The sequence below is a fragment of the Lycium ferocissimum genome, chromosome 9 (genome assembly GCF_029784015.1).
Source record: "Lycium ferocissimum isolate CSIRO_LF1 chromosome 9, AGI_CSIRO_Lferr_CH_V1, whole genome shotgun sequence".
Lineage (NCBI taxonomy): Eukaryota > Viridiplantae > Streptophyta > Magnoliopsida > Solanales > Solanaceae > Lycium > Lycium ferocissimum.
The window spans coordinates 34,449,003-34,465,125 of NC_081350.1; positions in this window are offsets into that span (position 1 = coordinate 34,449,003).

The window sequence follows — 16,123 nt, forward strand, 5'->3', positions numbered from 1 at the left end:
AATCTCGGGGCTAGGGCACATGCAGTCACTTTGAGGATCACTATTTAATTCTTTACAAATTATAAGGTATTTAATATTTAACTGCTTTAAAATTAATTTCAGTTTTGTGAGACTAGTCTAATAGCCTGTTTGGCCAAGCTTATTTTCCCCCCAGAAGTACTTATTTTTTTAATAAGTGCTTATTTTAAAAAAAGTGAGGTGTTTGGCCAAGCTTTTGGGAGAAAATAAGTGCTTTTGGGGATAGCGACAAGACAAAAAATTGGTAAAAAAAAGTAGTTTTTGTCCAAAAGCACTTTTTTGAAAAGTACTTTTGAGAAAAATACACTTAGAAGCACTTTTTAAAAGCTTGGCTTAAAACACTAATTTAAAAGTACTTTTTAAAATTAATTGTGAAACACAAATGTTTTACTAAAAGTACTTTTTTGAAAGGTACTTTTCAAAAAAGTACTTTTTAAAATAAGTTGTTTTTAGAAGCCTGGCCAAACAGGCTATAACTCTAGACCTGCATGTATGAAGTTTCATGTGCAGGTCACACTTCGGGCATTTAAATTTCAAGTTATACTTGACTGCCCTTCTTTTTGGGTGGTCTTTAAATTTTGCCCCTCAAATTGTTGTTCTTTAAGTTTTGCCCTTCGCCTAAAATCCATGGGTTCCGGGTTCAAACCCCCGCTCAGTCAAAAATTAAAAAAAAATCGCAAGCAAGTTTGAATAATTACATCAGTGATGCTTAACTAAAAGTAACTTAAGTGTAGGCATATATATCTATTTTTTTTTTAAGGCAAACTTTTAGTTATGCCTTAAGGAAAAGTTACTTTATAGAGGCATACTTTTAGTTATGCCTTAATTAAAAGTGTGCCCCAGACATAACTAAAAGTATATATTCTGTTTAACCATTTTTGCCTTATAAGAAAGTTTATCCCTGAAAAAAGTTCTGCCTTATGTGGCATACTTTTGGTTATTAAAAGTCTTATAAGGCTTAACTAAAACTATGCCTTAAGGAAAAGTTCTTCTTCTTTTTTTAATTATGCATTCTCGGGCATAACTTTAGTTTTTCCCTAGGAATGTATGCGGATCACGCCCCCAAGCTTGCCTTGCGAAATTATTTTTCATTTTATGTTGGGTTCGAACCGCATCTTTTATGGACTTTCCAAGCGAAGGGCTAAACTTAAAGATCATAAATATGAGGGACAAATTTAAAGACCACCCCAAAAGAAGGCCAATCCACGTAAAAAAAAATGTGCTTGACAAGACACTCAATATAATTTAGGGGAAATTGGTACGCCCATGAAATTTTAACATTAATAATGCGATCCAAATATCGGCCCAATACATTTCGAAGGAAATCAAGACTATAATAGTGGAACGGCTTAGCTCTATTTTAGGGAATAATTACTTGATGTACCTTCTTATAAAACCTATTTATTGATAATAACTACGCTTTTAGTTATTTGTATTTAATAACTAATTTATTTTTCTAATTTACCATCCATATCTATATCAGTAACTATAAACATACATGGTTAAACAAATTCCTTAATAATAGGCATTGACTATTACTGTATTAAAATTGGTTCCATAATTGTAGCTTCTCTTTCCTTCTTCAACCATGATTCTCCTTCTTTATTCCCTTTCCTTGTTCAACCATGTTCCATTTCCTTCTTCCACTAAATCCTAAACCCTAATTTCTTCTCAACAACCGCTATCATTGTTAACTTCTTCTTTTCCACTAAACCCTAAATCCTTAATTATTTTTGTTTTCATTAATTAATATGTATGTAATTTGTGTATTTGAACCAGTGATGCATATGCTTGCATGTTTTTGTGTATTTGAAATAGTGATTAACTGTTTATTGAATACACATACATTCAATTTTGTATATGAATGTTTTATGTCAATTTGGTGTATTTGAAACGATTAAGACGTATTTTGTTGAATGTATTTGTGTATTTGAAATAATGATCAAAAAAAAATAACATACACAGTCATTTAAATTCGTTTGTGAATGTTTCTATGTATTTGTGTATTTGAATCAGTGATGCATATGTTTGTATGTTTTTGTGTGTTTGAACCAATGAGTGACGCATTTTGTTTGTATGTATTTGTTTATTTAAAATAGTGATGAACTGCTAATCAAATACACAGTCATTTAAATTCGTTTATGAATGTATTTGTGTATTTGAATTTTTCAATAAAAACTTCAATATAATTTTTTTTTAAGTGTTTGGAAGTTACAAATCATGTATTTTTCGAATTACCGGTTGAATGATCGTAGTGTCGTTTTTGTGTTTCCTTCTATTATTAATGTTTTTGAATTTTGAATTTAGTTACAAAAAGAAGGGAAGAGAGAAGGAAAATCATAGTTGGAGAAAGAAATGGAAGCTAAAATTATGGAACAAAATTTACCTTACCAAAAGAAGGGAAGAGAGAAAGATATTAAAAAAAGATATTATTCTATCTATTAATAAACACCACCGTTAATACCTAAATTTAAGGGATCTGGTTATTGTTTACAGATTAGTTATGTATTGGAAGACCTTCAAATACACGCATCCAAATACATAAACTAATGAAATGGTAGCTACATATCGTAATATTGAAAAGGATAGCTATTAATGGTAAGAACCTATAATAAGGTAATTATTTCTGTAAGTTTACCTTTATTTTAGTGATGCAATATGAATTTGAGAGTTATATTATGGAGATGTTTAATGCTTGGGGTGATTGTACCGGATGCACAAGCTGTTGGAAATTTGATACTGGGAAGCATGACACAAGTTTCAATAATTACATCAGACTCCTTAAGTGTAGTTCGTTAATTGTGCATTTTACCCCAATTTCTATTGTAACAATTACTTTTAGACTCATTAGCTAGCTAGGGTTCTTTGGTATATATTCTGTTTAACCATTTTAGAGCTTATCAATGAAATAATTTTGCTTTCTTTAGTATAATTATAGCTTAGCTTAGTTCTTAGCTAGATTTCTTCTCAATTTCATTCTTTTATCAGTTAGGATTGGGAGGCTTCTGTTCAGCTGGAAAACTTTTTATGGACCAATAAAAGCTAATTGAAGTGTGCAAATTATGTCAATATGTGACAAATGATTTCACAACAACATAACTTCATTACCAATCATATTGTAAGTAATTTTAAAAAAAAAAAAAAAAATAAGTACAGAGTGCAATAGGTACTTTAAAACAATTTTTTTTGCCGCATAAATGTCCAACCATTTATCTCTCAACCAACCAGGGATGAAGTTTTTGCACGGATTGCCCTTCAAACCCACTGGTCTTTTAACTTTTACTCCTCATAGCCGTGATCTTTACTTTTTACCCCCGCTGTTCAATTAATGAAAATATCCAAATTTGTTTCGCTCTGTATAAGTTCTATAACATATTTAGTTTCGGAAATTGAACTTGGCCTCGCTCGGCACAAGTTCTGTAGAAATTAAGTTGTGCAATATTTTATATATTGAGTGCTTAAAAGCTTTAATATATTTTAAGCTTTGAGATGTTATGATATATATCGAAGTAAGTAAATTTTCTTATATATAATTTAAACTTATGTCGTTTTTTAAATTATGTTGAGGGTTGAAAGTTTATCGTAATAATCGTAAACTTGTGACGTTATGATATATATGCTTGTAAATATAAAAATTTTCGAAATCTAAACTTCAAAAAAGTGCTTAAGTGCAAAACTTAAAAGACCAGAAATTTGAGGGACTAAAATTAAAAAACCACCCCGAAATAGGGATATTTGTGCTAATGACCCACCAAAGATCCGTATATAGTACGAGTGGTTGGATTATAGTCCATTTTCAACTAAGGCCCAAAAACTTATCAATCAGCCCATTTGTTACAACCAGGTGTGACAAGGCGATTTGTACAAGCCGACAATTCAGGTACTACCTACTGCTCCTAAAACAATCATATGAAATTTTATATACTAATAATACACTTTAGCGGGTAATTACTCATCTTCTTCTTTAACTAGTGTTGTCATTTGCAGTTGCTAGCTTCTAATTTGATCAGATAACCATATCGAAATGCAATTTCTATCTCTCCCACAATCCACAAGCCATAAATCATTCAAACATAGAAATGTATTTTTTTTAAAACAGATTCAAAAATACAATAGGACACGATATAAAGTAAGTATTGCCCCCTCCCCAAAAAAGAAAGACCCTGTTGCGTCTTGCGTGACTATAAAATATTAACTAAATTAAAATCTCAAGGTTAAAAGTAGGACCACTCGAATATGCATCATCGTCTAACTTTATGGTCAATTTCTACACTGCTGGTTGCATTAGAAAACAGTGTTTTGAATCCTAATATTATCTTTTATTTTTTTATACTCTATTCCTTATTGCTTTTTCTATTTTTGAGGTTGGGTGGGCGGAACAGAAATGTAAAACATAAACTAATGTTTTCCTTTATGTTTTGGTCAGACCGTGGGCATCTCGAGGATGAAACTGTTTGAACCATGTTTCCACAAAACCATTGACTTTGACTTGTTATCTGCTGCCCTTAACCACACATGAGCTCATCACTCCGCACAAATCGGTATTGGTAAATGTCAAGGTAATTTGGGCATATGTTCCCGTAAGTAATGTTGATATTTGAGTAGAATAATTGACCAAATCATATTATACTACTAAGGGATGAAGTGAGATAAATCACATTCTTCCGCTTGTAATCAATGCTATGAATTCAAGTTATGAGTATGGATAAGTTCATGGTAAGAGATGTCTCCCTTAAATGGGCCCTACAGTCTAACAGCTATGGCTAAATTGTTCGATTTAGTGTAAGGTAAAAATATATATTTACCCCGAAGATTAACAATATTATAATATATAATAAACAAGTACTTTTTGTCACCACAAAACTTTCTCAAAAAATTTTAAACTTTTTAATTAATTACTTTTAGGTCTGATCTTATTTTTTAAAGTCAAATTAATTTTTTGTTCTTGTGGTCTACTTTTTAAAAGTTGTCGAACATCGTGCCTTATTTTACTTGTTTTCTATTCGGTGTCATATTGCTAACGTTGGAGGCTCGCTGTAATCTAGATTCGCGTCGCATAGGGCGACGATCCCTAAACGTTTTTTCCATACTTGATTAATTTAATGAGGAATATTTTTATCCATTGACTTTATTTTTTTAACGTTTCTTCTAAATATCTTATTTATTAACCTATAAAAATAATCATTTCTTAGCTAGATATTATTGCTTCTTGTTGCTCTTTGTTTTCTTCTTTTTCATTTGTTGCTTATTATAGATTTTTACATGTAAGCATTTCTTTTAATTTATATTTGTATTATGAAATTTGAGAATTCAAAAATTCTTTTACTCATATGTAGGCATTTCTTTTACTTTATATTTATACTTTAATGAGCTCATATGTGTTTACCAAGATTAGTACAAAAATGATTTTCAGATAGTTTTAAAAATTATTAAATGATGTCATATAATGTTGAAAATGAAGACAATATTATCGATCAAGATCACGAAGACAATATTATCGAAAATCGTTTATCTTTAAAATATCTTGTTTGGTTAACTAAATTAATCTTTTAAACACAAAATGAGTTTGAAGTAGGGCGGAATTAGAGTGTCGACAACCAGGTTTGATCGATTCGGTAGCACTTTGGTTCAAATTATTTGTCTTAAAAGTTCATTAAATATGTATAAATTATTAATTTAGAACTAAATAACTTAAAAAATTAGGATTCGAAACTCATATATTTCAAATTATGGCTCTTCTAATTTGAAGTAAATAATTTCATCAAAATGTTAAGATATTAAAGGAGTGAAATGAAAGTTTTGCTTTTATACATTGAAAATATACTTATTTGGAGTTTAATTATTATCAACATAAATTATATTTCTTTAATTAAAATATTACTTTTTATATTTGGAGTTGGGCCGGGCTTTCATGTATTTTTCAAAACTAGTATCATAAAGGGAAAACTAAATATATATACGTATTAAGATATAAAAATATTTACGAAACGTAACGATAGTTTTCCTTATTTACAAAAAGGTTATAGCGATATATTACAAAACATGACGGATTTCATATATTTTTCGTTTTTTATTTTTTTCCAGAAAAAATATATATTTTTATAAAAAAAATATTTTTTTAAAAAAATATTTTTATTTTTTTAAAAAAATAATTTTTTTATATATTTTTTTAAATATTAATTTTTTTTTTTTTTTTTTTTTTTGCTCAATGGCTTAAAAAATTACCTCATATTTCTGTGTATGAAAGTTGTATGAAATGTGTATGTGTGAACAAAATTTTTAATATAATTTTCATATACAAAATTTGAGCGAAAACTTTAAGCCTTGAATATTGTATGAAAATTTTACAATTTTTGTAGTTGTATGGGTTTTCCGGGCGGTAATATGAAATTTATATACAAACAATGTGAATGAAATTCTAAGTCTTGAGGGAAGATATACACATTTCATACCATTCTCATGCATAAAATTTTAAGCATAATGTTTAAGCCTTGATCAAGATATACACATTTCATACGTTCTTCATATATAAAATTTGAAGCGAACTTTTTAAAGCGTGAGCAAGATATACACATTTCATACACAAAAATTTGAGCGATTATTTTAAGTCTTGAATGTTGTATCAAAGTTATATACAATGTTGTTGTAGTTGTATTAATTTTACGAAATGCTAACATGAACTTTATACATGAAAATGTGAGCTTTTAAGACATGAGCAAGATACAAATTTCATATTGTTTTCATACACACAATTTTGAGCGGATTTTTTAAGCCTTGAACCAGATATACACATTTCATACATTTTTCATACACAATTTTGAGCAAACTTTTTAGCTTTGAAAGAGATATACACATTTCATACAACTTTCATACATAAGTTTTTGAGCAAAAAAAAAAAAATTAATTTTTAAAAAAAATAAAAAAAAAATTAAAAAAAATATATTTTTTAAAAAAATAAAAAAATATTTTTTAAAAAAATGATTTTTAAAAAATAAAAAATAATTTAAAAATATATATATATTTTTTTAAATATAAAAAATTAGCATGTTTTGTATAGGATTTGTAATGTTATGTTTTGTAAATATAAAGATTTATCGTAAGCGTTTCGTAAATATATTTATTTAAATGATATATATGTCAAAGACATATTATAAACCATTACATTATGAAAAATTAATCTGAAGTTAAAATGAGGAAGAATGGTTAATTTGGAATTTTGGACACTACACGTAAGAGACCGAAATTTTAAATTCATAGCAACTTTAGCTCTAGCTTCTGAAAACTAAATACTTGGAATTAGTTAAAATGTAGAAGAATGGTTAATTTTGGGACTGCATATAACAGAATGAAAATTATACTAATATTTAGCAAATTTAGCTCTAGCTTCTGAAAACTTTATTTAAAAACTCCTGGTATTGGTAATTCCTTTTTAGGTGTACCTAAAACAGAACTTACAGGCACAATTACCGTAACTGGCCATTATGGATCTGTTTAGAAACTTATTTATTTATTAATTGATCAGTTCCACTTTTTATTTGTCTGTTTTCTTTAATTAAAATGTCCCTCAACCTTAATTCACCAGAAGTTTTTGCGTCTACGTAAAATCAATTTCCTAATAGATAATTACTTATGAAAAAGATACTAACAACTTTAGAATCCTAGTTTTCAGCAAAAATCGTGCTGGCAAATTTGGCATCAGATCAATTAATCATTTCTTATACTTATATAATAACCAGTTCCATTCATGATTAGTGGCATAGTCACATACAATGAATGGTGTTCAATTGAGCATACATCGTTAAGAATTTATCTATGTATATAGAAAAACATATTATGTGTATAGGCTAAACATAACTTTTTTTAACATATATGTCAAAATTTTAAAATTCTAAACGAAAATACTAACTTCGCTACTGTATCATAATGATACGTTCAAGTTTGAATTACCTCTTCCTCATTTTTTTTTTCAGTCGTATGAACAATTGTGTATCTTTAATTTTGAAATCATAATTTCAGGAGAAAAGAAAAAGGAACTTTTCCAAATAAGAAAGAAATCATTAGGTGGGAGGAACGGACAATGATTTTTTTTAAGCAAAAGATCACATGGGGATGAATAAGAGCTGATGATTATATTCTTGAAACATTGGATAGTCTAAGACGTAATTAAAGTTTATACTCCCTCCGTCTCAATTCAAATGTGTTACTTTATTTTTATTTATCCCAAAAAAAAATAATTTTTTCTATATTTAATAAGTTTTTCAACTCCAACATCCGTCAAATTTAAGGTCATGAGATTTAAAAGAATACACACATCACCACAAGATTCAAAAGTCTCCCTTTATTTTTTAAAACTTCGCATCTAATCGAAATAAGACACTTAAATTAAAACGGAAGGAGTATTATATACTATATTTTTTTCCTGGAATGCCGTTGAGAAAGAAGAAAATAGAAACAGCCGCAAAGGCGCAAATTGGACCCAATTAATGGGTGAGTCCACCGAAATAAGGCCCCACACGGTGCCTGGATACCTTGCTGGCAATCATGTGGAGCTTTCATGTTGATTTTATATTTTAATTTTGGGAAAAGGATCAAAATATCTCTACGGAAAAAGAAATTTAAAAATAAAAGATCTCGAGCTTATTTTGGGTCAAAAATCTGCAAATATACCCATTGACGGTGCCTAACTCAAAATCATTTTTAAATCCTTGCATTTAAATCGATCAATCATGTGGAGCCCTCAAACTTCATACCTACGAATTTGAGGGAATAAGGGATCTTATTTTATTTAGTTGGGTCGGATTTTATTTTGTAATCTGACAGAAAGTTTATATTTGAAAACTTCTACGATTTTTGACCCAAAAAAGCCCTTTCTATTTTAAAATTATTTCTTCTACGACGCCCTTTCTATTTTAAAATTATTTTATATTTATATTTATATTTATATTTGAAATGTACTAGTTGGTTTAAATTAAATTCGTGGACAGAGTACAGAAATAACCATATTATTAGGAACCTTATTTGAAAAATAGTCGAGGTTTACAAAATTCTTAAAGTTTTGTTGCTTTAAGATTAAACTTCAGATAGGAAACATTTTAAATATTTATTATTTTGATTCTTTTGTTTATGAGTATAAGACACTAATGAAAGATTTTCAATTAGTGTTTGTTTAAGCGTAGTTAGAAAATCGGTGAATCAAGTTGTTCACACTTTAGCTAGGACGATTGTTTCTATATTTGGTTCGATAGAATGAGGGTCTGTCCCCCCATCTTTTATTTCTCTGATATACTCACTTTGATTGAGTAATAATTGAAAATACACCTTTTTAAAAAAAAGGATTATACTTCAGACATACGGTCGGTAATTTAAATCGCATGAAAGTCAGACCTTCTGGTCTGAAGTTAGGTTTAGTTTGAATGCAAGCAGCTAAACTTCAAATAGTTTAGCTGATGTTGTTTCTACTAAATTCGTATTGCGTAACATTCATTAAAAGAATAAGCGTTCCATACTAAAAGTTTCTTCATTCCCAAAATGCAAACTCAAAACATTTAATTTAAGGTGAAAGAATCTCATCTATCTTACCACAACCCTTTATGGTTGTGCAATGCTCCATAAATAGCGCTTCTCTACAACATTTTAGTTATATTGTTATATAACCCTCCATGTTGGTGTATATAATTGATGTTTTCTATTGAATACAAAGTTGAAAATGTTAAATTTTATTTATACTGTATTATAAAATTTGATATCTAAAACATCACATAAAAGTTTTAAAATAAAATAATTAACGAAATTTTGAAAGTAATAAAAGCTGTGTAGAATATTTAATGAGGCTAACCATCTCGAATCGAAAAGGGTACTATTATATTAATTAAGCAGAAAGAGTATACTTTACGATTGTTCTTAAGATTTTGTTTTTAGTGAAATTTAGTAATGTTTTGTTGTTCAGGAGGAGTGGTAAAGCATTAATTAATATAATTAAAGACGCAATCTATGTAGAGAAGAATAAGGAAAAGTGTTACTAGCTCCTAACAAAGTAGGGATAAGTGGACATACTATAATTAATTTTTCTCATTTTGTAATATTAAGTATATAATATATTTTCATAAACCAAAACTTTTTCTTTGTAAGGGATAATTTTTTTTTGACAATTTACTTAAGTAAGGCATCATTATTTACCGACTTTCGGAACGAAGACGGATTTGATCATTTATTTATTTCGAAAAGAAAACGTTATATTTCAGAATATTAATGAAAAATGCAAGTAGTCACTAGTAATTCTTTTACTTGATATTGAAGGGATACGGGGGCGGAGCACTATGGCAGTTAGAGGTTCGACATAATTCTGTAATTTTGAATCATATATAGTCCAAAGTTCCATTTAATATGCACAAATAATTTATTCAGAATCCAATAAACAAAAATATTGTGGTCCAGAACTTGAAACTAAAAATTATGGCTTCGCCCAAGCATGATGTAAAACGTACGTATATTATTGCTCCGAGACTAAGCGAAATGTGAACTTTTTCTGAGCAAATGGAGTATAATTATTTGAGATATGATCATTTTTAAAGTTAAAGCTAGAGCTGTTACAACCGGCATACAAGTAGATGCAACCAATTAAGAGCTGTTATTTTAGATCCACTTTTAGTGAGAAGAGAATGAACAACAAAACAACTGTGTTAAGAAAAAGATTGATCATAAATGTAGCAACTAATACTCTCTGGAAGGATCTATTATTTACTAGGAATAAAAATAATACAAGACATGAAGAGAATAATGGAAGTTGGTGGAGGACAAAATTTGGTTCTCAATTAAAGAAGTACGCGTGGGGGTAATTAAGTATACTACTCTATGCCTCACTCTGAACTGTCCATTGGCTGTCATCCTCACCCCACTTACCCCACCTCATCCAAAAATACCATAACCGAGTATATAATTTTCGCAAAATTACTCAATAGGGTGCAAAATATTGCAATAAAGCATGTTGGGACACGTATAAACAACACGTAAATTACAAGAAAAAGCTTACAAGTTCTTTATGTAGCGAAGATTGAAACTGATTAATCTGTGATTGAAATTATTGGTTCACAATGACCTCCATGGTATATCGTATGAATCTCTTAATCACGATCAAGACGTATGAATCTCTTAATCACGATCAAGACCTTAATATGATGTGGTTGAGAAGAAATAGTGAAAATTATTGAGGATCTTGTCTCTCTTATATCTCTAATTTGTATCCTATACATATACTTATGTAATATATGATAAATTAGGATTAACAATAATTAGTGTATTTATCCTACTAGCTTATAAAACACCCTTTATGGGAGGATTCTCATTTCCAATAGAACATTCCTGACATAAAAGTATTAACTATTTTGAAAATATTAAACAAATTATTGGATGCCTCTGAACATACATTTAGCGATCAAGAGATTATTTCTTTGAATCCGAACGACCTTGTGATTATTGTTGATTAGTTTATTGGAATACAAATACAAAAGAATTCATGTTCTTTTACAGAAAAGAAAAATGGTGATCAAAATAAAGAAAGAAAGAAAGAAAGAAAGAAAGAAAGAAAGAAAGAAGAAGAAGATAGTTCAGACAAAATGACTGAGGCTTCGATGAAGCCTAGGTACACAAAGTATTTGTCCTTTGTCTACGTGGACAAATCATAGCCTCTGATAAAAAATGATGGGATGGAATCTCAGTCGTCCGATCAAGTCGTCCGATCAAGGGCAGCTGGAGATAAAGGAAGGAGCTGAGAAGCTTCCTTCACGTGCCTGTCATGTGAGGGAATCAAAATTAGTTACATAGTGTACAAATCATAGAATGACAAGTGTATAGGCAGATTTTCTTTTATTATTTATTTATTGCACAAATTACATGTATATATGGAAGGTAAGGAAATCAATACAAGTATCAGAAAATTTCATAAAAATATCTTTGTTTTCTTTCATGGTATCAGAGCAGTAGCTCGATCCAATTTTCTGGTCATCAAATCAACCTTTTACATCATCAAATTCCTAATCTTATCATCAGTCACAATACAGAATGAGTACAAACAATACAAGCACTGAAAGCATTGTAGCTACTACAATGAATGCTACTAAATTTGATCACTCTCATCCTTACTATCTCAATTCTTCAAATTCACCTGGAATGAATCTCATCAATACCATTTTTTATGGAAGAGGATTTCTAGGGTGGAGAAGATCTGTTTTAATTGCTTTGTCAACCAAGAAGAAATTTGGTTTCATCAATGGAGGTTGTAAACCACCAGATCTGAATCATGTAGACTATGAATAATAGGCTTGTTGCAATGACATGATTGATAAATTCTTTAACAAATGACATTGCAGATAGTGTGATGTACTCTAAAACGTACCAAAAGACTATGGGATAGTTTAGAAAGCAGGTTTGGAAAAACTAATGGTGCACAGTTGTATCATCTTCAAAAGGAACTTTCAGGATTAATCCAAGCAAACAAAGGATGTAGCAGGTTACTTCACTAAATTCAAAAGACTGTGGGATGAATTAGACTCAATCAACCCAATTATATGTTGCTCTTGTGTGTGTACTTGTGAGGGTAAAACTATGTTAATCAAATCATTAGAGGATCAAAGACTTATACAGTTTCTTATGGGCCTAAATGATGTGTATGCAAAGGCAAGGGGAAACATATTGATGATGAACCCCTTGTCTAGCATGGACATTGCTTATTCTCTATTACTACAAGATGAAAATCATAGAGAAGTGTATGTGAGTGCCAACTACACAAATGATTTTGGATCTGGATCCTTCATGGTAACATCACAAGGAAAATCATATCAAAGAAATGGACATCAAGGAATGAGAGGACATGGTCAAACACAGCAAAAATTTATTGTCAACACACAAAGACCAGTTAAAGATTTCAAAGGAACAAACCAAGAATATCAAAGTATAATCCAAATGTGAGCTATACATATTGTGGAAAAATAGGACATGTCCAAGATGATTGTCACAAACTTCATGGGTATCTAGTTGATTTTGAGTTTACAAAGTCTAAGGAGTATCATGGAAAGACAAATGGGGTGATGGCTAAAGAAGAAATAGAAACTCCACTCATTACACAAGGGGATGCATTAAGCAGTAGTTGCAGTCAAGGCATGAGTAAGGATCAGTATACTGAACTAGTTCAAAAGGTTCTTATGGAGGTAAAAATGGGACAAGCAGGAGCTCCAAATGGCGGATTTAATGTAGGAGCAATAGCTGGTGCAATCCTAAAGTATTTAGGAACTTGTCTTTCAGTTTTTAACGCCTGCACCTAGATCATTGATTCAAGTGCATCAGAACATATGCGCTTTGATTCTAAGTCTTTTATTTATTTAAACCCCCCTCCTATGCCTATAAGTATCGCTTTACCTAATTCTTTCAGGATTATTGTGACTCATGCATGAAGTATTTCCATTCTGCATAAAAATAACTCTTAAAAATGTCTTTTATGTTCCAGATTTCAAGTATAACTTATTATCTGTTCACAAGTTGCGCTACTTATATAAGTGTGATATGTTATTCACTTCTAGTGGTTATATCTTACATGGTCCTTTAATGAGGAACACTATAGCTTTTGGTCAAGCGAGGGAAAGTCTCTACCTGTTGCAGCCTACTAGTCTTAGGTCTAAGCATGTTTCAAATGAAAATGTAGTTTCATTTCCATGTCAAATTTAGTTCCATTTCCAGTTTCAGCAAATGTGGTTCCTAGTATAGCATTGTGGCATGTAAGTTCGGGACATGTTCCTTACTCACTAGTGATTTTTTTTTTATTTCATTCATTTCCCTTCTAAATTTCAACATGTTTGTGATGTGTGCCCTAAGGCAAGGCAGACTAGACTGCCTTTTCCTCCAAGTCAGATTCATACTAAAAAGCCTTTTGATCTAATTCATATAGACACATGGGGTCCATATAAATGTTGCACTTACAATAGATACAAATACTTTCTCACCATAGTGGATGACTATAGTAGAGGCACTTGAACATTTTTACTAACTGCTATAAGCAATGCTTTCATGTGCTAAACGATTCTCTAGTCATGATTAAGAGACAAGCAATGTAAAAGTGAAGATGATCAGGTCTTACAATGCTATGGAATTGGGCAAAGAAACACAAGAGAGCCTGTTCCTCAAGTCTCAAGGTATAATACATCAAAACTTCTTGTGTAGGTACACCCCAACAGAATGAGATAGTGAGAGGAAACATAGACATCTCTTACAAAATGCAAGAGGACTGATGTTTCAATCTCATTTACCTAACTCACACTGGGGAGACTTTTTGACAGCAACACACTTAATCAATAGATTTCCGTCAAGGGTTCTTAAATGGAAGACTCCCTATGAGGTTCTATTTGGTAACAAGCACAAATATGACAATTTAAGGAGTTTTGGTTGTTTATGCTATGCATCTGCTTTGTCTAACAACATGACTAAATTTGATCCTAGGGCAGTTGCTTGTGTGTTTTTAAGATATCCCCAGGGACAGAAGGGGTACAAGTTAATGGAATTGGTTTTCAAGAAAGTTTTTGTCTCAAGAGATGTTCAATTCTTTGAACGTCAGTTCCCTTTTGCATTCTATTTGAACTCTAATTCAACAGTCTTTCCTACAATTCATTATAGTTCCACATATTCAGACCCTTTCTTACTCTCTCAATCTCATTCTACACCTGTTTCAGATCCCTCCCAATTTATTTCTACTTCTTTTCCTTCATCTTCTACTGTCAATTCTCCCATTATACATCCATCTTCTCCTTTCTCTACACCAAATAATCTTTATTCTATCCCTAGACTGGATGAATCTCCAAAGAATAACTACCACATATTCTTCTATTCTTCGTGATCTTTCCTTTGTTAACCCTTCTTCTGAACCTCCTACTCAAACAAGAAATTCTAGTAGAATAAATCATAGACCAGGTTATCTAGATGACTACATATGCAACAATATTCACTTAACAGACCTTACTAATGCTTGTTTCATCCATCCTACACAACCTACATCCTTTTCTTTCAGTTCACTATTACTAAATAACCAACAAGTGTTACTTTATGTTTATACCATTCTTGAACCTAAATTTTTTGCTCAAGCTTCCACTCATGAAGGATGGAAACAAGCTACGCAAGAAGAACTTGATGCACTTGCACTAAACCATACTTGGGACATTGTGGAATTGCCACCAGGAAAGAAAACATTACCTTGTAAATGGGTTTACAAGGTAAAGCATAAGACAGATGGGACAGTTGAAAGACTAAAATTAGTAGTCGGGGGGGGGGGGGGACATTCAAGAGGAAGGAGTGGACTATACTAAGACCTTTTCACCAATGGTCAAGATGACCACCATCAAATGTCTCCTCACTATTACTATTAAAAAGGGATGGCAAATGCACCAATTAGATGTGGGTAATGCTTTTCTACATATCACTACAAGAAGAAGTTTATATGGAGTTTCCTGTAGGTAGGCATTGTTCTAATCCTAAGCAGGTTTGCTTATTGAGGAAATCTCTATATGGATTAAAACAGACATCCAAACAATGGTAGAATAGGCATCCAGACAATGGTATGCCAAACTAGGTGGGGTACACTAGTTCTTTGAATGATTATTCATTGTTTTTCAAGGGTTTTTCTATAATAGGGTACTTAGGATCTTCCCGAGTTTCTATAATGAATTCAGAGTCAAACATTTTAGGGACATTCATTATTTCCTAGGTATGGAGATTCGTTTGGTCAAGAGTCAAATAGTCCCGGGATTATAATCCCGGACTAAATCTCTCGTGGGATTATTTTATACCATCTTTGGTATAAAATGAATTTAAGAGTCAAACACGTTTGGTACAAGATAAATTTATTCCGGGATTATTTTATACCTTATACCAAACGTGGTATAAAAATTAGCGCTGGGATAACCCACCTTATACCTTGAACCAAACGACCACTAAGGGAAAAACAAGGTTTCATTATCAAGCAGAGAAAATTTACTTTAGACCTTCTATAAGATTTTGATTGCTCAAGTGCTAAAGTCTCCTCTCCTATTAATCCGTATTCTTAACTAAATGGCAGTGATGGACCTCT